The 25,932-nt window shown below is 40.6% G+C and overlaps 2 long non-coding RNA genes across 7 annotated transcripts in view; one reads left to right on the top strand and one right to left on the bottom strand.

The window, feature by feature from the left end:
- Window positions 1–25,630, bottom strand: part of LOC111093466 — a 29,393-nt gene extending 3,763 nt beyond the window's left edge. Inside the window, exons 1-3 of one of the 5 annotated variants that reach the window (XR_005382314.1) lie at window positions 24,665–25,626; window positions 3,596–5,389; window positions 925–1,966 (exon numbers count right to left, since the gene is read on the bottom strand). This is a non-coding gene — a long non-coding RNA (uncharacterized LOC111093466). Of the gene's footprint in view, window positions 1–924; window positions 5,390–7,306; window positions 7,614–24,664 lie in introns of those variants that run through there. The other 4 variants (XR_005382315.1, XR_005382312.1, XR_005382313.1 and 1 more) reach the window with 4 other exon arrangements.
- On the top strand, window positions 4,131–8,222 carry LOC111093467. 2 transcript variants are annotated; one of them, XR_005382318.1, is made up of 3 exons: window positions 4,131–4,422; window positions 5,445–5,630; window positions 6,907–8,222. It is a non-coding gene; the product is annotated as an uncharacterized LOC111093467 (long non-coding RNA). The 2 variants fall into 2 exon arrangements; XR_005382317.1 differs by having other exon boundaries at window positions 6,196–8,222.
- Window positions 25,631–25,932: the final 302 nt, after the last annotated feature.

Here is a 25,932-nt window from a genome sequence, read left to right as displayed (position 1 = left end):
GAGGTATTTGGGGTTTGGCAAACCCTAAGAAGCTGGTTGCCAAGCCCTGTTGCCCCTTGGTCCCCTGGTGTATTTCAAAGGAAATTAAATCCACATGTTTCTGATTTGCTGACACTTAAAGCTCATCCAAAGGTGATTTTGCAAGAGTGGTTTGGACACAAGAAGCCTAGAGAAACTTTAATTATTATTGTTATTTTTCATTTTGAAACATAGACCTGTACGCTTACATAATGAATGCCATGCCTACAAAATCAGAGCCTAGTTTTGCCTTACCAAAACTTTTTGTTCTGGGCCCACCAGAGACAGATAATCGAAGTCAACTGCAGAAGACAAACATCCAACCTAGAAATCTCTCTCACAAATGGTGCTGTTAACAGGCCCTTTTGATTGGGTTGCACCTCAGAACCCCCAAACCTAGAGTTCAAAACCATATGCACAATATGGATTGAGTGTATTGATTTCATTATTCCCTCAGACTCTGTCTGGCCAAGGAGCTAGAAACCTAAATCCAAGATGGGATCATGTTGGTAGGTCCTGGGAACCAAGGTCCAAAGATGCGGGGCACGGCTCCTCAAGGGCAAGAGGCCATCACAAATGCTTTCTGTAGAATGTTCTAAAATGTCTTGCCATGTCCCTAAATGAAACCTAGACAAGGAGCAACTCCAATTCAGTTTCAGTGAAATAGAATCACATTAGACACTTAGAAAGAGTAAGTGCTTCTGGACAGAATATGTGACCTCTCCAAGTCTAGACACATGAAAACTATTGGCCAGAGAGCTCAGGGACCAAAGGGTCCCTTCTTCTGAACCTGGCATAGACATTTTCGATTTCTCCTTTTCCCTCCACACACACACACACACACACACACACACACACACACACACACACCCAAGCCACTGCATATAGCGTTTCCTCAAGACTCACCTCAGAGGAATTGAATCTCCCGACAGAAGTGGTGGCTTTGTTCTCTCTGGCTTTTCCCACCTGTTCTCCCAGCTTTAGGCCATCAACTGCTTGGTTAGCAGCTTACTCCGTTAGTCTCCACCATTGGAATCTCCCAGTCCCTAGCACAGGGTCTCGAACATGATGTGTCTTTAAACCTCTGATAAAGTGGGTGATGAGGGCTGGGATGAAGAACTGGGCTTCACCTGGAACTCAACCCTCTCCAGTTTCTCTGCTTCTGCAGTTGGATTTCTCTGGATATGCGGTGTACATTTCCGGCTCCCTCTCGCCCAAGGGCCTTCACACATGCTCCTGCAATCCCTCATTTTTTTTCATCCAGGTAACCTTTGCATAGCAGGTCAAGTTAGATGTCCCTTTCTCGAAAGGCATTTTCTTTTCAGCCTAGGGATGTGCTTCCCTCCCTCCTCTGCATAGTCGATACATATTTATATCTACCTAAGGAAATACGAGGTCACCTGCATTACCTCCCTTCCCATCAAACTGCTGGCTCCTGGAGGCCAGGATCCATGTCTGTTTCTCCTTCATCCATCCCCAGCACCTGGGCCTGAGAAACCAGTGTTGGTTCACTGACTTCTCACACCAGCCTGGTACCGGTCTTTGCCACCAACACAGCTTATTTCTGTGAACTATACAAACTAAGAGCAATGAGAGAGTTTTCAGACACTTGGAAACCAGTGCCCACTTAAATCAGTTTGCTACGGCTGCCATAATAAAATGCCACAAATGGATGGCTTAAGAACAACAGAAATGTTCTGATTCAAAGTTCTAGAACTCTAGAAGGCTGGAGTCTTAGATTGAGGTGTCCACAGGGTTTGTTCCTTCTGAGGGCCATGAGGAAGGATTTATTCCAGACCTGCCTTTTGGCTTTTCCTGGGTTTGCTGGCAATCTTTGGCACCGCTGGTCTGGGAGAAGCACCATGTCCATCTCTGGCTCCATCGTCACATGGCAATCTGCATATGGGCATGTATGCCTCTGTGTCCAAATATCCCAGGATCCCTTTTTCTAAGGACATCAGTCATATTGGATCAGAGGCCACCCTAATAACCTCATCTTACCTTAATCATCTGCAGAGACCCTAAATTCCAAATAAGTTCACTTTCATAAGTATTGAGGGTTAGGACTTTGATACCTTTTGGGGGAATGCTGTTCAACCACTCTTCTGGTAAAGAAAAAAAAGGAGCTTAAAATTGACATTGAAATACAGTGATCATTTAATTTATTGTCCAAGCAAGGACATTTTTTCTGAGAACGGAGGGGGGCACTTTTAACAATTTTGTAGGGACAACAGGCACAAACCAGCACTATCCCGGGCAGGCAGTCTGGGATGTATGGCCACCCTCTGTGGCCATAGGCTCATTGCCGAGGCTTTCCCACACAAGGATGCTTCGTACCTTCACTTCAAATCCCTCTGTGTTTGTGTTCCCAGCAAGTTCAGTCTGTTTTATACACAGTCTCGGTGAGACCAAGGGATTAGCTGTATTCCGGTGATAGTTAATTCACTGTTTCCAGTTACCAATTGCAAGCCCAATCTCAGCAATTAATTTGGCCAGATCAAATCAGGCCCTCTTACACCTGTTCCCCTGTTTTAATTAGGCTTTAATCTCCCCGGGGGAGTTGGAGGCACTGAGCACCATTACCTAAGCCTTAGATTAGGAAGGCAGTGTCAGATACCCCACGTCGCCATAATGCACAGGCGCTGTCCCTGAAACAGGTCCCGCCCTTTGGTCTAGAAATCTGCCTTGACAACTGTGATCCCCCCAGCATGGCTGGGGAAAAGATCCTTTTTTTTGTTACAGACTTCCTTTCATCTCCTCCCAAGGGAAGGCAATGTTCCCAGTGGTGCTTCTTTCTGAGGTAATTGTTGGACAGGAGTCAGCCAGTTAAGGCTGCCCATCTAATTAACAGAGTCTGTTATGATTTATCAGGATAATGAGGTGGGGAACAAAGACATCGATTTTTTTTCCCCCTTCCTGATATTTTGGCCTCTTTTCTTCCTTTTGGAAAATGACCCAATGTTAATGAGAAACGAGTCGCTTATTGTTGGGGTGCAAATAGACAGATAAATGACATCAGTAATTAAGTCTCAAGCCCTCTTCGGTATACAGAGCCATTTGTCAGGCAATATTATTCAATTAATTAATTCCATTAGGGCTACCACATTTCTCTAAATCCAGCCATTCAACCATCAGTGATGATAATTCATATGATACAAAAATAGAATGGTTAATAAAGGCATAGTGAGTCCAGGAAGAAAGTATTTTAGCCACCACAGAAAGCCTAGCTAGAAGCATTTGATTTGAAAACGTGTAAAGTGATCACAGCTAGCCATGTACCTCTTCCCATCACGGACTGAACATATATGTTCTGGGCATTCCTTATTTCAAATGTCTAGGAGGAGAAAGGAGGACAGCGGAGTGGTCCAAATCACCTTCTGACACCACATCAGTGGACACTGTCAGGCTTCTGGTCATTTGCCCATCGGTGGTCAGAGAGGGGACAAGGGCCATGAAATGTGATTGTCTCAAGGCAATACAATGAGAGAGAAGGTTCTCAAAACAGGCGGCCAGGTTGTTTTTTTTTCTTATACAACTATCTACTGGTAAATATTTATCAAAATGAAAATTGGCTTACCAGCTGTGTGGTCAATTTTTGTCTGCTTTCTTTCCTCTTTTGTCAGGGAGAAAATCCTGACTCATCCATCTCTTACTGCTCACAACTCAAGGTAATTCTGTCTCTGTTGATGGTCATGTTAACAGAAAACACACCCACATTCTCTTTAATCCCCTTACTCTTTCCACTCTGCTTTTTAGCTCTTGCCAACTTTCTCAGAATTCTTTACACCCTCCTAGTGTGAAACTTGCCTTCCAAAAAAAAAAAAAAAAAAAAAAGTAACAGTCCAGAACCACATTTAAGAAAACTCGAACTAAAGGAATTAGTATCATGACAATCTAAAGAGGAAAGCCAACAACTCCTTCAGTCTTGACAAATCCCCGTTTATACCTCTTCTTCTGCCTCCAAATCCACCTTTCCTTAACTCACCAACATGAGCATAAATAAAATACTATTTCTGTGTTTCATTTATCACTTTATTCTGTTTGAGTGGTTGCTAATACTACTGGAGCATTGTGATCTGCTCTTTTTCATTGTGACACAGCAGTATTTCAGCTAGATTCAGGATTAAATATGCCCTGTGTGCTGGCGTGGGAACCTTTCTACCATTCCTAGGAAAACAGCTCACATTCCAAACAGCTGACTTCCAAAGTCCAGAATATGATCTGCTTAGAAGCTGGGGAGCTGCCTACACAGTTCTAGCCTCTTTTCTCCTCCTGACTAATCAAGGCATCTTTTGTTTCCTGAGCCCATTCTCTGGGAAGGAGTGTGAAATCAACATTGAAGGCCCCCAAAGCTTACACAAGCCTGGGTGAGAAGGAAAAAGCCCAAGGAAGCGGTTCTCAAATGTAAGCGGGCATCAGAATCACTGGAAAGCTATCAGGACAGACTGCTAGAGATTTGGGGAGGGAACCGAGAATTGGCATTTCTAACCCTGTCCCCTTACCACCTCAGGAGAAAGTGTGCCTTCAGAAAAAGATGGTCTTGCCCAGGGATCACATTTTGAGAACCACTGGCCTAGACACTATACGTACAGAGAGACTACAGGGAGTTAAGTAGATTTCAGAATCCTGCATCCAGCCAATAATCTGGCTAATGCAAAGGCCACCCTTCCCAGGGATGGACAGGAGAAAAGCGAAGAGGCTCTCTTCCTAGGTCTCCTCTACCTTTATCTGTAGGCAGAGACCATGCCCTAGAGTCAAGTCAACAATTTCCTTGGAGGAGGGCAGCATCATTTGCAGTTTTATAATTAGACCCAGAAATAGTGCAGAAGACTCCCAAGATTGTGGGATCTTCACATGTCTGTGAAAATGTTTTGTTTTGTTTTGCTCTCTGCTTCTTCTGGATGTCATACATACTCACGGTGTTGAGCAGGCTTGACAAGGCTTGGGAATCTTCTACTGTTCTTCATGGTTAGACTCAGATACCCATAAACCTGTTAGAATAGATTGGGGACCTGACAATTCTCATTTTACATGCAGTGATTCCAACAGACATCTGGTCTAGTGCTTCCCAAACTTCTCTTTGAACCCCACTCATAGAGATATACAACTCAAATAATCCCTTAGCAATCTATATTCATGTCTTAATTCTAGCACATTACTCTAGTGTCTAGCATGGTTCCTCACAGAAAGCAGAACTTATGACAAGGGCTTTTGTAAAGGAAGCTTATTCTGGAGAGTGATCCCAGGAAACAGGAGTCAAGGCCAGAAGGGAACGAAGCAAGGAAGGAGAGAAGGTGGCCACATGATCCATCTTGCCTCCTGTGAGGACCCTTCTAAGGAGCTGTGTAGAATGCACATCAGAATTTTCAGCCTGAGGGAAGAAAAAGGAAAGCATTATCCCATGGACTCTCATTCTCTTTTGGAAGGTTGTCTCATGAAGTGTCAACACACTTACAACTTCGGGTAATGCAGGCATGTATACCAGGATACGGCCTCTGAGAAGCCCAGGGCTGAAAAAGAGACATGTGATGCAGCTGAAACAAGGCACTGTTTGGATCCACCTGCACAGAGTGGCTGCCCCACAATGGCAGGCATCAAAGGTGGGCCAAGAGGTGAGAGACACACACAGAAGATGTCCAATATGGTGCATTACATAAAGAATGGGAGTAAAAAATAGTTTCTATTTTATCCACATATATTGTGAATCTCATATTGGTATAATCTTTAATATTCAATATATTTAAAAATTTAACTGAATGTGCGTATTAACATAGAATTTCAGGAGTGTGTGTCCAAAACCCATAAACCTTACAAGGTGCCCACATGCCCTATTTCTAAAAAATTCTATCATTTCTGTGCCCAAAAATCACTAGGAAACGGTGAAGAGACAATAAATTTCATGATGACAATTGCAAGACCCTCAGATACAGGGAGGAAGTCAATAAAAGAATTATTTTGTGTTCGCTGTTTGGCGCTCACATTAAAATACAGGTTGAAATTAATTAGGAGTTGGGGCATCAAAAATCACTTTTATGACCGCATGTCTGAAATTCCTATATTTTGTGCTTAGAAAATCAACTTGCTGCTATTTATAATCACTTCCATACAATTGTTAGTTCTTTATAAATGAAAACCAAAATTATACATAATTGTCACTGTCTTTTCTTTCTGTAACAGTTTCTGAAGTCCAGGGGCATCTTCAGAGGGATAGATTTTGATGAGAAAAAGATCATCTTCAGATAAAGAGATTATCATCAGGCAATTAACTGAATTAATAACACGAATTTCAGCATCTGTGTTGCTGGTGCTTCTAGTCTTTAACAAATGATCCATTCAAGATATGGACCAAAGAACATATGGCTAAGAATAAAGGCCATTTGAAACTGTACAACAGATTAGAAGCTTTGGGGGTTCAGCTCAGTTAAATTGACTGAGGCCAACTCATGAGCATGCTCAGTTAAGCCTCCCTCCCTGCCATGCATGTGTACATGATACCCACTCAGGGGCTCTAGAATCATTCTGGGATGAGAGGTAGAAGCATGTAAATACTTTCTAAAAAACTTCTTGCCGTTAAAATCTTCAAAACCATGCTCAAGTACAGAAACAAGAATAATGAGCCCTTAACTTCTCCCAGCTCAATTATCACGGTCAATCTTAAATACGTAAAAAAAAAATTTTTTTAAATCTAAGTAGGCATCATTTTTGCTCCTAAAGACAAGAAACTTGGGGAGATTTTCATGACCTCCTGAGGGTTTGTGACCTGCTGCTTCTTTGGTTCACTGACCTTGTTCAATCCTCTCTTTATACAAGGGAATGCTATGCTTCTCCCATTCTCTCTGGCTGTCTCTCATGCTTGCAGCAAATTAAGTGAACTCTCTATCATTTCAGCAATGGTGACATATAATCCCAGTGTTAAAGGATGGAATTTCCCAACGCAAGAAGCAGCAGAAAGCGAATGGAGGAAACGTTGCCATGAGCAAAGGCTCTCAACACAGTATCTCCAACTGTGCTACAAAGCAGCCCAGCTTTTGGATGAAAAGTGAAAAAAAGAATCTGACAATGGAGTGATTGTTCTCCCTCCACAAGCAATGCTACTATTTCTAACCCCTCGATGGGCTGTGCTGGCACCAGGCAGACATCGTCTAGGTCTTCCTCCAGTGGCGGGCAAGCCTAAAGGCAAAGGGGAAAGGTCCTGTTGTTTTCCAAGAGAACAAGCTCCACACTAGGACTGCAGCCACCAGAACCTTCCCTCACAGAACAGAGTAGGATGATCAGGGCAGCTACTCACCTTGTCTCATTTGTTCACGAAGAACCCAAAGCCAGCAACGTGGATCTGCTCCTTGCTTTTTGTCCAACTACTTGCCTACTACTCTAGAAAAACAACCAAGGTCTGCCAAGAATCTGCAATCTCCTAAATCTTAAAATAATGACTAGCCTATCCAGAGTTTCCATCCAAAGCATTGTTGGTTCCTATACAAGAAAACCCTCTGGGGTGAGAGTCAGGAGGCCAAGAAAGGCATGTGGTTATTTTTGCCACACTTAGGAAAGAATGGGAAAGTCTATTTTTGACATCAGCTGTTCAGCTTTCAAATAACATCAACCCGTAAAACATACCTAATTTAAAAATTGGTTACAAATTTTACTTAACTTTAAGCCTTTTAGGTTTTGTATTACTTCCAGTGCATGCACATGCACATACATGAGCACGTGTGTACACACACACACACACACACACACACACACTCACACCTACATTCTATTCCCTGGCCATATATGAGCTAAATAAAGTTTTGGCATAGATTAAGGGAATCATGCTCCCATTTCCATAGGACAACTTCCATCTTGAAAAATATAATAATAAACAAGTGATGAGGTAGAGAGTTGATTGCTTTGTTCAGATTACAACGCTTCTAAGACTGACTACGGCATTCAGTGCAGTTAGCCATTAAACAAGGAACTATGTGTTCAAGAGATATGACGGGGGCATGAAATGGAGAGGGATGAGGGGCAAGAAAAGGAATCACATGGTAGTTGTGTACTATTGCAGTGGATGTGTAAGTCATTACACTTGGACCCTGAGCTGAAGGCAGAGATCAGACACGAAGTTCCCTGAGGACTAATAAGGACTGCAGTGTCACTGACCACTAACCACATTTGCTCACACAAGTGAAAATGGCTTCTCCACCTGGGGGCCCCTAGCTTAAAGGGAGAGCCAAGAATTATGTGTTTCCTTGGTTTAAAGAGAAAAAAGCATATATTTCAGTCATGAAAGCATTTGCAGTCCAGAGTTTGACTTTTTTTTTTAGCTAAAAAACAGAAAGCCGCTCCATGTTACCGAAATGATTCCTAACATGAAAGCATGGCATTGTTTTTGCTCTTAACTCATTTCAAAGGCAAAGAAAATTACTGTTCTTTGAAGCCTTTGGTTCATATTGCTCATCTAATGTAAAATAAAATTACAAACAGAGGGCAGCCTCCCCTGCCCTCCTCTGCATCCTCAGAACCCACTTGCTCTCAACTCCTGGAGTCCTTGGTAGATGCTCCCTACCTTTCTCCAGCTGTGTAGATAGGCATTCTCATCCCTAACAACCACCTTGCTCCATCACTGCAGCCCCCACAGGACCGGAGGTAGGAGCTGTTAAATGGCTGAATGCATTTGGGAATTATAAGATTTTAGTCTTTTCTATCAAGTAACCCCTTTTTTAATGAAAATAGAAAAGATGGAAGTGGAAGAAAAGAAGTCACAGTTGTAGGGATGCCTGGGTGGCTCAGCGGTTGAGTGTCTACCTTTGGCTCAGATTGTAATCTCGGGGTCCTGGGATGGAGTCTCATATCGAGCTCCCCACAGGGAGCCTGCTTCTCCCTCTGCCTGTGTCTCTGCTTCTCTCTGTATCTCTCATGAACAAATAAATAAAATCTTTATTAAAAAAAGTCACAGTTGTAAATTTAGTATCAAACTTCACTAAATAACGGAGAAAGCAATGCAAATATTAAACCAAAAAGAAACTGAGTTAGAATCCTGAAGGGAGGCCAACTGTGCCGGTGTGACTGGGAAGGCCCATTTCCTGACTGCAATTCCCACATCCCAGGAAACCCCTCCATCCTGGGCAAACCTTGGCATGCAATCACCCTGCAGGCTATCAGTGACTCTCAAGAGACCAAAACCCAAAAGTCCCCTCAGTTGGAAATCAGCAAGATTGGAGAGAACTCACTACAAATGCAAGACGTGCCCTGGACCCCCTCACCACCACCATGAAGCTCTATCTCTGACCCGTCTGTTTCTCCCACTGCACTGAAAACAATATGATTACTTTTCTGGTTATTCATTTATCATGTGTTGTCCCGACTCGGTGTGAGCTCCACGCAGCCAAGGAAATTATCTCACTGGCTTCCCACCATAGGCCTAAAACATTCCCCCAGCAAACAGAGGATGTTCAAGAAACATGTCTTAGATGCAGAACTCTCTCCCAGATCATGGGATCTAACAAAATCGTTGCACTGATTCTAAGAGGCACAGTTTTCCACGATGTAACATCTCTGGAATCCAGAAGCATCTCAAGTCAACAGTGCCTTTCAACAGCCATTGGCCTACGGGGCAGTGGCTGTGACATGGCTGCCTTTGTGTCTGTGTGTGTGTCCACGTAGACGCGGCTGCTCATGCTGTCCTCCCTTCGACTGTGAGACATGTGCATCTGTGAGTTTAACCCGAGAGCTTAACTGCCATTTAGAAATGTTCTCAAAAAAAATTTCACCATGATTCAGCATTGAAATGACAAGCTATTTTGTACTCAGAAAGGCGCAGAAGCCAAACAGTAGGATGTAAATGTGGTATTAGCAACAACTATTTGTCACAGAGGAATGATCATTAAGTCCATGTTTTCTTGCTAAGGAACAACCAACCAAGTGCCTTAGGAACCTCAGAAAGGAAGGTACCAACAAAGACAGGCAAGCTGTGTTACTTTCTGTCACTGAGATATCTGTTTAGTTGCTAAATTTCTCAGAAGCGATGAAGATTAATTTCAAAAACTCTGCTGTGATGGACTCGGGAGTCGGGATTGTTGTTCAAGGTACTCGGCAGTCTATGGGCAGCGTTTTCCCTTTCTTATATAAAATAATGGTGGATCTTACATCCAAGGGCATCTCAGATGTGACTTAATGAAGTAAGGGATTAGCCTTTTCCAATCCTTAATTCAGGTCTGGCACCATCCTCCCAGGGGTCACCAAGGACACTGCTGGTACATGACAGGGTCAGTAGAGTGTAGCAGCTCATTAGGTTTGTGCAACTCTTCCAGAACTTCCGGCAAGTGTTCTCACTGGCTCTTACTACTGGCTGGGGGTGAGGAGGGCTCTTGGGTTCTAACAACAACTTTAGGTTTCAGGTCTCCATCAACTTCCCATCGATGCCTTCTCATGCAAAGTGCTCTGCTGCACTTGCCCAGCTGTGCTCCTCACCCCAAACTCCTTGCTAAGCCTGATTGATGCCCATTGACAGAGTCTCATGATGGCCTTGGCACTGCACCTACCAAATCCTGTCCTACAGGGCCTGGGAAATCTCAAGCACTAATTGCAGTGTATACCTTTAGGACAGTTATCTACCACCTTTGGTGACAACAGCTGTATCATTCTGAGAAAGGATTTAATTGTGTTCCCTCTACAGGATGGAAACAAGAGATGCTCAGGAATGGTGCAAGTACAACCACACAAGGCAAATCTTGGTCAGTGGCCCAATCAGAAAAGCGCAGTTGGTGGAGTTATTAGAGACAGTCCAATTCATCACTATGAATAGTGATTATATGTTGAGTTAACAAAATGGGTTCATTTTTCTTAATGTCTCTAGAATCTCTCAATATATTGTTATATGTTTGTCCTTTTGTAGCTTGTTTATTCATTTATTCTTCTATTAACCAGATAATTAAGTGCCTACCATATGCTGGTCTACTTTACTAGACACAGAACATCAAAAAACAAACAAAAAAGATAATTTCTACATAATATATAGCATAGGATATAGCATAGGATGGGTTTTCAAGCTGGGGCCCACAGACCCTCTCAAGTAGTGTTTGAACTTGGATGGGAAAAAAAACAAAACAAAAAAAAAACATTGTCTTCACTAACCTCTCACCCCTGGAAAGACTGACTTGTCTCTGTCATTATAGTTTTATTTTTTCCAAAAGTCCCTATAAATGGAATTATACAGTATATAGAACTTTCGAGACTGGCTTCTTTCACTCAGCATAACACCTTCGAGATTCATCCAAGCTGTTATGTGTGTCAATAGTTCATCCTTTTTATTGCTAGACTGAATAGTATGCCACTGTAGGAATGTACTCCCAGTTTACTTACACGTTCACCCATTGAAAGATATTTGGACTGTTTCCAGATATTGATGAGTATGAACAGAGCTGCTTTAAACATTCAGGTACAGATTTTTGTGTGAATGTAAGTTTCCTGTTCACTTGGGAAAACACCCAGGAGTAGGATTGGTGGATTGTAGGTAAGTCTTTGTTTGGCTTTATAAGAAACCACCAAGTGGTTTTCCTGAGGAGTTATGCCATTTGGCTTTCCCACTGGGAATGTATGAGGGTTCCAGCTCTGTATTGTCATGAGCACTTGGTATTGTCAGTACTGTTTTTTAATTTTCAGCGTTTTGCCATTCTGGGCATGTAGTTAGATCTCATCAGAGTTAACTTGTATTGCTTTAATGGTCAATGATGTTGAACATCTCTTCATGTGCTTATGTATGCTAGGTATTTGCCAATATTTTGTTAAGAATTTTTGCATCTGTGTTCATGAGGGGTATTGCTCTGTACTCTGCTTTTACTGTACCATCTTTGTTTGGCTTTGGTATCAGCGTAATGCTGATCTTATTATTTGAGAGGTGTTCCTCTTATTTGAGAAGTGTTACCTCCTGTTCTATGTTCTGGAAGAGATTGTGTAGAATTTGTTTTATTTTTTCTTTAAATATTTGGTAGAATTTTCTAGTGAACCATCACTAGCAGTATTTTGTAGAATTTGCCAGAATGATCTGAGCCTGGAGATTTCAGCAAACAGACGGGTTCTAACTGCAAATTCCTAACTGCAAACTCATTTTTAAAAACAGTTATAGGGCTAGTTAACTTATCTATATTTCATCTCAGGTGAATTTTGGTAGTTTGTGTTTTTTGCAGAATTTGTCCGTTTTATATAAATCGCTGCATTCAAGAACACAGTCTTTAGTGATAACTCATTTTTCATGCTTGATATTGGTCATTTATGTTTTCTCTCTACAACTCTCATTAGAGATTTATCAATTTTATTAATCTTCTCAAAGAACCAAGTTTTGGTTTCATTGAGTTTTCCCTATTGGTTTTTTTTTTTTTTTTTTTTTTTTTTTTTTTTTTTTCCCTATTGGTTTTGAAATTGTTTTCAATTTGATTAATTTGTGTTCTTATTTCTATTATTCTTTTTCTTTTGCTTGTTTTGGGTTTCTTTTGCTCTTTTTTTCCCCCTAATTTCTTAAGATAGCATCTTAGATTACTGGTTTAATAGCTTTCTCATTTTAAATATGAGCATTTTAATTGTATAAATTTCCCTCTAAGCACTGCTTTACCTATATCACACAAGTTTTGATAAATGCTTTCATAGTCAAATTAGAAAATATTCAAAATATTTTCTAACTTCCCTGACACTTCCTTTTTGACTCATGGATTATTTAGAAGTACACTGTACATTTCCAAGGGTCTGGTATTATTCCTGTTATTCAACTTTCAGACTAATTCCATTATAGTCAGAGAATATACTTTGCATGATTTCAATTTTCTTAATTTGTTTAAAAATTTTTTTATTATTATGACATAGGATATGATTTATCTTGGTGACAGTTCCATGTATATTTGAGAAGAATATTTATTACGCTGTTTTTGGATGTAGTATTCTATAAATGTCAACTCAAGTCAATAATTTATAGTATATACCCTTGTTGGTTGTCTACTAGTTCTCCTGATGACCAAGAGAGGAATATTGAAGTCTCTAGCTATTGTTGTGGATTTGTTTATCTTTTCTTTCAGTTAATTTTTGCATCATGTATTTTCAAGCTCTTTTATTTGGTAAACAAATTTAGGATTATGCATCTTCTTGATAAATTACTCCTTTTATCACTATGTATTATCCCTTTTTATTCTTTGCTCTTAAGTCTGCTTTGTCTGATATTACTGAAGCCACTTCAGCTTTCTTCTGATTAGTGATATATCTTTTCCAACCTTTATTTTATACTACCTAGGTCATTATATTTGAAATGAGTTTTTTTTATGGGCAATATATATAATTGAGTCATTTTTAAAAAATCGGTTCTGACAACTTGTGCTTTAATTAGTGTGTTTACTCCATTTACATGTAATGTAATTACTAATATCTTTGGATTTAAGCCTACCATTTTATTGTTTTCTGCTTGTCTATTTTTAGTTTTTAGGTTTTCCCTTTTCTTTAAGTTTCTTTTCTCTTTTAAACATTTCTTAGTTTTCTATTTTAATTTATCTATTGTATTTTTACTATGTATCTCTTTGTGTAATGTTTAAATGTTTGTCCTAGGCATTAAAATATTCATATTTAGGGACGCCTGGGCGGTTCAGTGGTTGAGCATCTGTCTTCGGCTCAGGGCATGATCCCAGAGTCCCAGGATTGAGTCTTACATTGGGTTCCCCTGGGAAGCCTGCTTTTCCCTCTGCCTATGTCTCTGCCTCTCTCTCTCTCTCTCTCTCTGTCTCTCATGAATAAATAAAATCTTTAAAAAATAAAATATACATATTTAACTTTTCATAGTCTATATAGAATGAGTATCACTTCAAGTGATATATTAACACCACATACATTCTCTTACCCGTGCTTCCTCACTCAGGTTGGGTTTTTATATTTTTTACATCAACATACACTGAAAATTCCACTAAACAATGATAACTTTTATTTTTAACCAAAATATATCTTAAAGAACTTAAAAGATGAAAAGGAGACTATTATATTTACCCAAATATTTATCATTTGTGTTGTTTCCCTTCATTTTTGTTGTTTCTGTTTGCCTTCTGGTGTCATTTACCATCAGAAGGAATTCCTTTAGTAATAGAACTGGTGATACTAAGTCTCTTACTTTCCCTTCACATGAGAATGTCTTTATTTCATCTTCAATCCCGAAGGGAATTTTTATGAAATACAGAATTATGGGTTGGTAGTTCTTTTAAAATGTTCTTCAAAAATGTTCCATTTCTTTCTGGAAAAATCTGTGGCTATTTAAATCATGTTCCCCATGGGCAGCCTGGTGGCTCAGCGGTTTAGCGCCGCCTTCAGCCCAGGGCCTGATCCTGGAAGACCCGGGATCTAGTCGCATGTTGGGCTTCCTGCATGAAGCCTGCTTCTCCCTCTGCCTGTGTCTCTGCTTCTCTCTCTCTGTCTCTCATGAATAAATAATAAAATCTTTAAAAAAAACTAAATAAATCATGTTCCCCTATAAGTACTGTGTAGTTTTTCTCTGGCTACCTAAAGAAGGTTTTTTTTTTTAGTTTTCAGCAGTTTGATAATGATGTGTCTAGGCATGGATTTCTTTGGTTTATCTCATTTGGAGTATCCTAGACTTCTTCAGTCTGTAGGTTTATGTCTTTCTCAAAATTTTTTCTTTCGTTTTCAGCAGTTTGATAATGATGTGTCTAGGCATGGATTTCTTTGGTTTATCTCATTTGGAGTATCCTAGACTTCTTCAGTCTGTAGGTTTATGTCTTTCTCAAAATGTTTTCTTTAGTTTTCAGCAGTTTGATAATGATGTGTCTAGGCATGAATTTCTTTGGTTTATCTCATTTGGAGTATCCTAGACTTCTTCAGTCTGTAGGTTTATGTCTTTCTCAAAATTTGGCAAGTTTTCATCCCTTGTTTCTTCAGACATTTTCTGTACACATCTTTTCTTTCTAGGACTCCTATGAAAAGATAGACATTTTGATGTTGTTCCACAAGGTTAATGAAGCTCTGGTCTTTTTTATTTTTAATATTTTTTCTCCATACTGTCCAGATTCTATAATTCCTATTAGTCTATATTGAAATTTGCTGACTCCTCTGTCATCTCCATTCTGCTAATGAGCCTATCCTGTGAGATTTTTATTTCAGTTACAGCACTTTTCCATTCTGAAGTCTCCTTTCAGCTTTTCTTTATATCTTACATTTTTCTGAGAGTTTTTATCTTTTCATTTTAAGAATGCTTCTTGCCCTTACATGTTGAGGTATTTTATAATAGCTGTTTTAAGTTCTGTGTCATCTAAGCATTGGCTTCTGTTGACTGTCTTTTCCCACACAAACTGAGATTCCTCCCAATTCTTCATAATGCTGAGCAATTTTCAACTGTATCCTGGATATTTGATGATTATGTTACAAGACTCTAGGACTCTAGATTGTGACCAAATTCTATGGAGAACGTTGATCTTTCTTTTTTCTTTCTTTCTTTCTTTCTTTCTTTCTTTCTTTCTTTCTTTCTTTCTTTCTTTCTTTCTTCTTTCTTTCTCTCTCTCTCTCTCTCTCCCTCCCTCCTTCTTTTTTTTCTGTCTTTCTAACAGAGTCTGCCAGGTTCAATTGAGGTCACAAATTCCAACCAGTCTTCTGTGGGTTGTAGTTCTAGTGTAAATTCTGTTTTCCATTACTTCAGATCTGTCCCTGTGCACATTATCAGGTGGCCAGTCTGAAACCTGGGCAGTGATCTTATTTGTAGTCCAGTTCTCAAAAACAATGGTATACTATTTAGGTTCAGGTCCATTATTCGGTCTATTATTGTGAATCTCAGGGCTGAGCACAGAACTTCATTAACAACTTCATGAGGTTGGTTTCTCTAGCTCTTCCCACTCTCTGGTACTTTCCAGTTCCTACAGGCTCAACTTTTTGGTCCTCTGGCTAGAAATCTGGGGTTTTACTTAGCCTGCTCTTCTATGCATTTCTCATAACTATATCTGCACCCAGGGACAAACGGTGGGAGGACACAGAGGGAAAAAAAAGCATTGGGGGTTTGCCTCACACTCTTGGGACCACAGTTCCTCTGATTAGAAAGAAGACTCTCCTCCCTTGGTTTTAGGCTTCTGCAAGTTCTCATACCCTTGATTCCACAGGATTGCTTGGGGGACTGAGTTGCAAGAGAATGGAGAAAAGAAAAAACAAAACTATGTAGGGGATTTCTCCACTCTTCTAAATATTAGGAGACCTCCTTTCTGCTCCCTGTAGGGCTTCTCCTGGGGCTCTCTCTGCAAATACCAGTGCCTACTTCTGAGTTTTGGGCTATGCTAAATCGAGGATGGATGGTTCTGGAAAGGGAAAATGATACCTTTCCACTACTAGTTCAGGGCTACTTCTGATTCTGTCTTCACCATTCTACCAACTCCTATAGCAGCATTTGCTTGGAGACAGACTGGAATGTGCTTATTCCATCTTGCCCTGAACCAGAACACAATGTGTTTTATTTTATAAATTTAAAAATGATTCTAAGATACAATTCACAGGCCTATTAGTTTCCAAAGACATCCATGGCAGAGAAAGGACCTTTAGCCCAAAAGGTGGGATAGACCTATCAACAGTCACATGCAAATCAGCACATACATGCTCGGGAGGAGCAGCTAGGATCTTTGGAAGTGCTTAGAGAACACCTAGGCTAGTTTGAGATCAGGGAAGGCTTCCCAGTGGGCAAGAGAGGAAGAGTGTTCTCTGCAGATGGAAAGTCATGCTCATGAGCCAGAAAAGAACCACAGTGTGGAAAGTGTGGGTCACAACAAGTGATTCAGAGTGGCCAAGACATGAACTTCTCTTGGCTCTTGAGACCATACACAGAAGATATCATATTGTTTTATTAGATAGCATTGGTGGACTATGAAATTCAGTGAAATCCTAAATCCACTGGAAACTATCATCCTGATGATATCCATTGTAGAATCCAATTCCAGATCTCGATCTCAGTTCTATACATAGACTCTGTATGTAGGCATTTAACATTTGAATAAGGAGCCCATTCATTTTGTATGCTTGGCAACAAACTCTGTTGTGGATACATATACCATTGGATAGCTATTTTAAATTGCTATTTCAGAGATCAAAAATTCAATGAGAAGACTGAGAGCAAAATATAAAAATGAAGAATGCAAAAGAATAAAATAGCCAAAGGAAAAAATTTTAATTCTAGCTTTTCATTATTATAAACTAGAAAAACCACAAATAACTGACATAATCAGCATAATGCATTTCTCTGTGCTTTTTGAAAAATTCAAATTTGTCAGAGCTTGGGGCAGAGCATGGAAATAAATATGATGAAACAGAGAAAGTGTGCTAAGAAATAAAAAAGAACTTAATCCCCAAGGCAGGTAAATCCAGTATGCAATAACACAGATTCAAATCCCCACAGACAAACACACATAGGCCTGCTGCAAGAAATCCAGTGGCTCTGCCACAGAGACTGTGGATTGAAGTTGCCCTAAGGCACTGAACTTATTTCCTTACCATGCAATAGAAGGATATTTGGGGAGGGGGAGAGAAAAAAAGGAAGGGCCATATATTCATACAACTATAGAGTTACTTACACAAAATATTACTGGCTAAGGATAATAAAAGACAATAATGAGATAGTTACTTAATTTATCTTTTCTTTTTTAAGATTTTATTTATGTATTCATGAGAGACACAGAGAGAGGCAGAGATATAGGTAGAGGGAGAAGCAAGCTCCCTGCAGGGAGCCTGATGTGGGACTTGCTCCCAGGACCCTGAGATCATGACCTGAGCCAAAGGCAGATAGATGCTCAACCGCTGAGCCACCCAGGTGGCTTAATTTATCTTAAAAGAGCATATGGTACCATCCCATGCAACACAACTTGCTTGATCAAAATGATTATAGAACTGGGGGACTTTCATTCAGGCCCTCAACTAACCAACTTTTAATTATGTTAGTTGAGCATCTACTATCAACAAAGCCTGCACCAAGCTATACTGGTGTGTTAGGACTAAACTGTGTTCCTCAAATTCACATGTTGATCCCTTAATCTTCAGTACCTCAGAATGTGACTATATTTGAAGATAGGACCTTTAAAAAGTTAAAGGTTAAGTGAGGTCATTAGAGAGGCCCTAATCTAATCTGATGGATGTCCTTAGAAGAGGAGAAAATTTGGACACACAAAGAGACATGAGGAATGTGCACACACTAAAGAAAGGCCATGTGAGGACACAGCAAAAAGTGACCACCTGCAATCCAAGGAGAGAGGCCTTAAAAGAAACCAAACCTGATGACACTCTGATCTTGGACTTTCAGCTTCCAGAACTGAGACATGAATTTCTGTTGTTTACGCTTCCCAGTCTGTGACAAGAGCCTGAGCTGAGGCGGGAAGGTAAATGGAGCTCACAGGCTCATGAGGAAGCTGACCCAAGGACAAAGAGTAACAATACTGAAGACCCATGTCAGGTGGTGAGAATAAGTGTGTGGGTCTGTAAATAGGGTACAAGGTGGGGAAAACAGAAGTGATTCCAGAAAATACTCAGGTCAAAGAATAAACTCAACTTCAAAAACCATCAGTACTGGGACCCCTCGGTGGCTCAGCAGTTGAGCGTCTGCCTTTGGCTCAGGGTATGATCCCAGTTTGGGGATCGAGTCCCATATCAAGCTCCCTGTGAGAGGCCTGCTTCTCCCTCTGCCTATGTCTCTGCCTCTCTCTGTGTCTCTCATAAATAAATAAAAACAATCTAAAAATAATTAAAAAAAAAACAAAAACCATCAGTACTGTTACTTCCTCTAGAAGCTGGATTCATCCTAGCGTCTGTCAGACTGAAATGCCATCTGGGGTCAGCCTGGGAGTTCGAAGTTGCCCTCTTAATGAGGTTGTCTCCCCATCAAGAGGTTTGGGATCCTGCTGCTTTCCAGGTATAAACCATCCCCAAGCAACTAGCATAAAGAGGGCAGCATGCTAACAGTGTCCACACATCCTTCCATCCTAAGCTTTCTCATAATGGTGCACAAGTTTATCTCAATGAGCAATGATCTGACTGATCTCACAGCATAGCTCAAAAACTCAATGAAATGAAAATCATAAATAAAACAAAAGAGATGGGGAGTACAGATTCAAGAATCCTGCATACCGGGAGAATATTGGCTATTGAATATTAGGAGTTTGAGAAAAATAACATGGAGACATGAACTTAAAAAATAAGTTAGAATACTGCTTACCTGAATATAAGTAAACTCAACTACCAAGTAAGATTAATAAAAGCAATTTCAAAAGAAAAAAAAAGAATCACCCCTGGACCTAATCTGGTGAATTCTCAAATGTCAGCTACCAGAGAATATAAACAAATTATTTACATCGGGAAGAGAATTTGAATGGCACCAGATTTCTCACTGGGAACATCTGGAACATTGAGGAGTGGAGCCAGGCTTAAGGTTTTTGAGAGGTAAGGCTCTTATCCAGGATCCCTCTGCCTGGCCAATATCACGTGTAAAAAATGAAAAAGAGGGGTGCCTGGGTGGCTCGGTTGGTTAAGTATCTGCCTTTGGCTCAGGTCATGATCCCAGGATCCTGAGATGGAGCCTGAATTGGTTTCCTCCTCAGCAGGGAGTCTGCTTCTCCCTCTGCTTTTCCCCCTGCTCATGCTCTCTCCCTCTCTTTCTCTCTCTCTCATAAGCAAATAAAATCTCTAAACAAAATGAAAAAGAAAAAAGAAGACCAAAGACATTAGACATCTCAATAAGACTCAATTAAATTCCTCCACTGAATGACACATAATCTGAAACAGTTTTAAAGAACTATTTGTTATATGCTATTTATGAAAAACAATAGCCAAGTGAAATTACAAAGAAAGCTTGGAAAGAAAAAGATGGGAAACTATATCAGGCAAGAGTAAACAAAATGAGAGTGGAGGCAATATGAAGATCAAAGTGGAATTTAAGACTAAGAGCTTTATTTTTTTAAGATTATTTATTTATTTATTTATTTATTTATTTATTTATTTGAGAGAGAGAGAGAGTACTAGGGGAAAGGAGGCAAAGGGAGAGGGAGAAGCAGGCTCCCCACTGAGCAAGGAGATCTACAAGGGGCTCAATCCCAAGACCCCAGGATCATGACCTGAGCTGAAGGCAGATGCCCAATCGACTGAGCCACCCGGGCATCTAGACCAGTCTAAACCACCCTAAGACCAGTCACTTTAAACAGGACCAAGGAGATTAGGAGAGGGCTCCATCCTAACCACCCCTCAACCCCAAGGCCCTGCCTCCTCACATCACCAGCTTAGGAATGAGGGCTTCAACATCTGCATTTGGACAGACATAAACAGCAAAAATGTAGACATCCTGGTCAATGTGGAAGACTGAGATGATGAGGAAAGATGTCCTGCTCCAAATGAATGGAAATATTGAATAAAATACAACAACAGAATTTTGTTACACAGCTGAGCTCAAAAACAAACATCAGAAAAAAACAGGTGGCACAAAGCACTCAGCTACTGCTAAAGTATCAATAACAGTGCAAAAAGCCTGGGGCGCCTGGGTGGCTCAGTCAGTTAAGTGCCTACCTTCTGCTCAAGTCATGATCCTGGAGCCCCGGGATTGAGCTTTGCATCAAGCTCCCTGCTGAGTGGGAAATCTGCTTCTCCCTCTCCCTCTGCCTGCCACTCTTCCTGCTTGTGGTCTTTGTCTAATAAATAAATAAAATCTAAACAAAAACAAACAAAGAAAAAACCAAAAAACAAAAAGTGCAAAGTCTGGCAGAGTCCAACAGGAAAAACTCCTTCAAATAGCTCAGGGACATCGGGGCTAGGACAGTCCGTACTGGCAAAGAAGCTCTAGCTGCTGTGCTGGGAGAGGCTGGGAGCTGAAAGGGGCCACCAGTACCAAACCAGGACCTGCCCGGAGCAACTTGGCTCCTGAAGCCAAACTAGAACAACTCTACCCCTGGGCCCAGGAAGCTTGCTTCCAAACCAGACCAAGCCATGGATGGGAAAAGAATAACCCAGGAGTAATTGGAATGACTGAATTAACATATTACAAAGTTTCCTCTTACCCATGAATTCAGAACTGCCCCCACATTTATTATTGGGGTACAGGTGCAAAACTATGCAATCTTTTATCTGATTACCAACTAGAACTGTACTATTAAGAACTATAGTCAACTGCATTGTGTCCGTGCAGGCTGCTTCTTCATCTGAAAAAATATTTGCTGGGATACACCAAACCACACTGCAGCTGGTTCTTTCCACCATTATGACTCTGCCAGCCTGAGGTCAAGGGCATCCCACATTTCAGAAACTGTATGAGGCCCAGGCTTGGGACACAGAACAACTAAGACATTTCAGAAAGTATTGCATGTCTTTGAACCTCAGTTTCTTTGTCTGAAAATGGGAATGATCATAACTATTTTTGAAGGTTATCATAAGAATCAAATGAGATATGTAGAATAGTACCTATTAATAAACAAATGAGCATTATTATTATTGTTACGTGTTTAGATATAAATCCCTCCTCGATCAGAAGTAAAGAATTGCCCCAATGATTTATTTCTATTTTTGGTTTAAATATCTTGCTAGAATTCTTCTTTACAGCCAAATAATATTCCGCCGTATGTTATTTATCCATTCATCAGATGATAGACATTTGGGTTGTTTCTACGTTTTGACTATTATGAATAATACTACTATGGACATTTGTGCACAAGTTTTGTGTGGACGAGTGTTTTTCAATTTTCCTCGGTATACACATATATAAAAGTGGGATGCTGGATCATATGGTAATTCTATGTCTAACTTTTTGAGGAACTGCCAGACTGTTTTCCAAAACAGATGCACCATTTTACATTCCCACCAGCAGTATATGAAGGTTCTGATTTCTCCGTATCAGTAGTATGTTTTTAAAGCAACCAAGGAGCCACTGAAAATTGGGACATTCAGCATCCCCACCTCTTTCTTGGAGGGCATCACAAGTTGGTAAAAATCTGCTTCCCTTTCATTTGTAAAAATAGAGATAGAACGATAGGGGTTTGATCAGTCTTTCTCCTAATTTGTGGAGATTTCTGGCATGGCAAACACCTTCCCCTCTGATTTCATCTTTTTATCCTAGAAATGAAAATGGCAGAGACAGAAACTTCTCATTAAAGTACCTATTTGGTCCAACATGATAGGGAACATACAAAACATGGTAAATAATGGTAAGAAATGTGGATTCAAACCTAAGACTTTAGAACATGTGAAAAGGCTCCACATACAATACAACCATATCTTTCACAAGCCTATTTGAGGATCAAAGGAACTCCCTTGGTTCCAAAGAGAGAGATTCTCCTTGTCCTTCTTCCAGGCCTAAGAAAGCAAAGACCAGAGTGATGAAGAAATAAGCTGAGGAGCCAAGGTAGCTGTAACCAAAGGCCGTCCCAAATTACCTAGAGTTCAGTGATTTTTCAAACGGTTTTAATAGAAAGAAGAACGAAATAAATAGCATGCTCAAACTTCTCATCAGAAGCCCAAACCATCCTGCTCTGCAGCAAACTGCATTCTTGGAGAGCATCATCAACCACGGCTGAAATGGACTTTGGATATGATGCATGAGGCTGGCCATATTTTGAATCTTATGTCCACATACGTTGAATAGAAAGGTTCAATTGGAGAGTTCTTTCAAGTGTAAAATGTAATTTTGTTGGTCATAGCCCAAAAAATCATCATGGTACAGAATGACTAATAGGATGCTACATCCTTTTTTTCCACAATCAACTACAAGAGGGAAAAAAAAAAAAACCCAGTGGAATATTCTTTTATGCGTTGCTTCCCCTATGCAATTCAAAGCACAAAGCAGTAGAGTAATAAAATTAAATATGCTATGATGGAAAAAAACAATTCCACCGTAAATAAGCTTTATTACTCCATCTGAGAAAGAAAACAGGGAGCCGGATTGTGTGTGACTCTTCCCCTTCAAAACCAAACCATAATCAAAAGCAAACAGGTTCAAAAACACAACAGAGATAACACTGGAATTTGCAGCTGTGATAGAGATCCGTGCTGTGAAACAGCTCCGCACAATGAAGGTGCAGAAGTGTGGTGTTTGGTTGTATTTGGGAGATGCCTGTGAATGGGGGGCCTAAACACTCCCAGGTTGGGACCAACAGCATGAGGTGCCATTTGAGCCTTGAACAGGAGCAGAACAACAGCCCCTGAGTAGGAGGTAGGGAATGATTTTAAGAATCTGCAGACTGCCATCCAGAGTGAAATATAGCCCTGCAGGTCCAAAGGCTCCTGGGGCTGTGTGTCACTTTCTACGGCTTGGGGAGATGTCTTAATCTTTCTCTATCTGTGGAGCCTCTTGAGACAGAGGAGGCTATTAGAAAGGCCTCAAATGTGATCTCAACCCCATATAGGTTGGCATCTGAGATTTATCTTTGTCTCTGCATCTTAGGGCAAGACAGGCATGAACCTCAAGTAGATCCTCGGCCCATGTGTCACCCAAATAATTTTTATGATGATTTGTCCTCTTATGGCCAACTTCTCCATTTGTGCCTCTTATACCCAGAATGGTCTAAAACGTTAGCTCCTGGTCACCAGGCATCACTGGGCAGGTAGCACTGCTGCCACCACCAGAGTCTGTCACCATGAGGGAGGGGTTCCACATTCCCACAGGTGACTCCCTTGGCTCCCAGCCACTCTCTGCCTTAACTCTTGTACTCCGGTGAGTTTCAGCCACCTTCTCCCATGATGGTGGCAGGGCCTGGACTTCCCCTGAATCTCTCTGCCTCTGAAATCTCGCTCTCCAATGTGACACGTGCACGCATCAGAATCCTAAGCATTCTAGCACTCAGAATCCCTCCCTTTCCATTCTGGCGGCACTGGCTTCACTCACAGATCTCAGCAAAAACAAAAACAAAAACAAAAAAACCCACGCAAAGCAAAAAGAAACCAACACTTCTTTTAAGGTTAGAAAAAATCCAATTACCTCTTGCTCATCAAGGGGCTGGCTAATTATGGATTACAGGGGAATTAATGAGTCTTTCTCTTTCAAAGAATGATCATATATAAACATCTATACAGAAGAGAATCCATGTCATGCTTTTTAAAGCAATTGTTCTAATGCTTTAACCTCATCTCCTTCCTGTCAAAGTACAACTTTCAAAAAGTTAAACTCATGACTCTCATACAAATATAAAATGAACATGTGTCCAAAATGTATTTGACTCATTAATGAGCAAACCAATACGACAGGAAAGATGGTTCAAAGAGCATTTGCAGAATCTATGACCTTTAAACACAACACAGAATGTTAAAATCACTGCTCAGTTAGGTATAAAACTGGTTAATGCCCTACATGGGAATTAAATCATAACCTTTGTGGTTATTTTTTCTAAGGGACAGAAATCGACAGGTTAACATGTAACTCTACTGTGTCTGAGCTTATCAACCAGTAAATAGTTAAGTCAAACAGGAATATCTTCCCCTCAAGAATCAAATAATCCTTGGGTGAGCCTGTCAAACAGTGCCTTGGTATGACCTTGAGAGGACATGCCCCTTTGGCTTCTATCTAAGTTTTGGATAATTTTTCTGAACAATCTCTTAAGAGAGAAAATTCTAAACTAGTTATCTCAAAATCTCCACACCTATTCCCTCCTAAACTTAAGAAAGAAAAAAAGAAAACCATAAGGACATCACTCACACTCCATTGGGCTCTTGATGACCAAAGAATGATTGTCACCTGGTAGAATTTCAGACAGCATGACTCAGCGGTAGGAATGGTATTTTGGCAGCCCGCCCTCCCATCACACAGATGGCCACCAGCTCTCCCAAGACCAGTCCTGGCCAACAACACAGACACTTCGAGTTCCAGGATAGCTCATTCAGGAATGGATTAGGTGAGTTTATACCTTCATCGAGACATCACAGAATTGGAACTTCAAGGAACCTTCTGGAAAGTCTCCCTGGATCTTCTAGGACAGATGGTGTTTCTTCTATTCAGTCCTCCCAGGGCTGAGCAAGCCCACTACCGGTCCATGCCAAGCTATCATCAGCCTCCCTGGCGAGGATCTTTTCTTCAAGCTCTCTTCATCAATCTAAGGCCATTTCTTCTTCTAGCCTCTGTGAAAATGGCTTGCAATTGGTCAGTGTTTTCATCTAGAACCTCTTAAGACAATTTTTAAACCTTCATTTCTTTTAGGCTAAATAACCCAAATTGCTATCATTTTCTTAATTCTATTATTAGTTGTGCTTCGTTGAGCCCTCTTGGGCCTCTCCTAAAACCAGGCACAACAAAGCCCCTGGGGGGATGATGACTTCACAAACCAAGTTTGCTGTCTTCTGCACCATATGAGCTTTCTCTCTAAACAAAAGCCTGGCCTCGCTCACCTGTCTGCTGTGAAGACCCATTAGGTTGTTTCTCCTATTGTTTTGCTTGCTCAGCCCTCCCTCCCTTCTTTCCTCTCTTCCTCCCCTCTTCCTTCCTCTCTCTTTCTTTCTTTCCTTCTTTCCCTCTTCCCTTCCTCTTGCTCCCTCCCTCATTCTTTTCTTCCTTCTTTTTCTTCTTTTCTTTTTTCCCCTTCTTTTCAGTATAATGCTTCAGTTTTTATGCTTCTTTTTTTAACTGAAGTACTATTAACATACGGTGCTACTTCAGTCTCTACTCATAAGGTGCTACTCAGTCTCTCTTCATTGTTTTTGGAAATATTTCTACTATGTTCCTCAGCACATGGTCATTGTTTTTAAAAAGTTAGCAATTATAGTTAACAAAAAGAAGAAAATAAAAGTTACCCATCATCACACTTCTCAGAGACAACATCTGCTCATATGTTGATGCTTTGCATTTCAGGGTTTTTTCCTTGATATATGTATTTTTAAGAAGCAATCAGACTGCATTGTACTGCTCTTCAGCTCTAGGATCAGGGTCCCACACTGCCATCTGCTTAAAGCCGCCTCACTCTCGGGCTGCTG

This window comes from Canis lupus, chromosome 31 (assembly GCF_011100685.1).
Source record: "Canis lupus familiaris isolate Mischka breed German Shepherd chromosome 31, alternate assembly UU_Cfam_GSD_1.0, whole genome shotgun sequence".
NCBI classification, from domain to species: Eukaryota; Metazoa; Chordata; class Mammalia; order Carnivora; family Canidae; genus Canis; species Canis lupus.
Note: the sequence above shows the minus strand (reverse complement) of the source record. Positions and strands in the feature narration are given on the sequence as shown.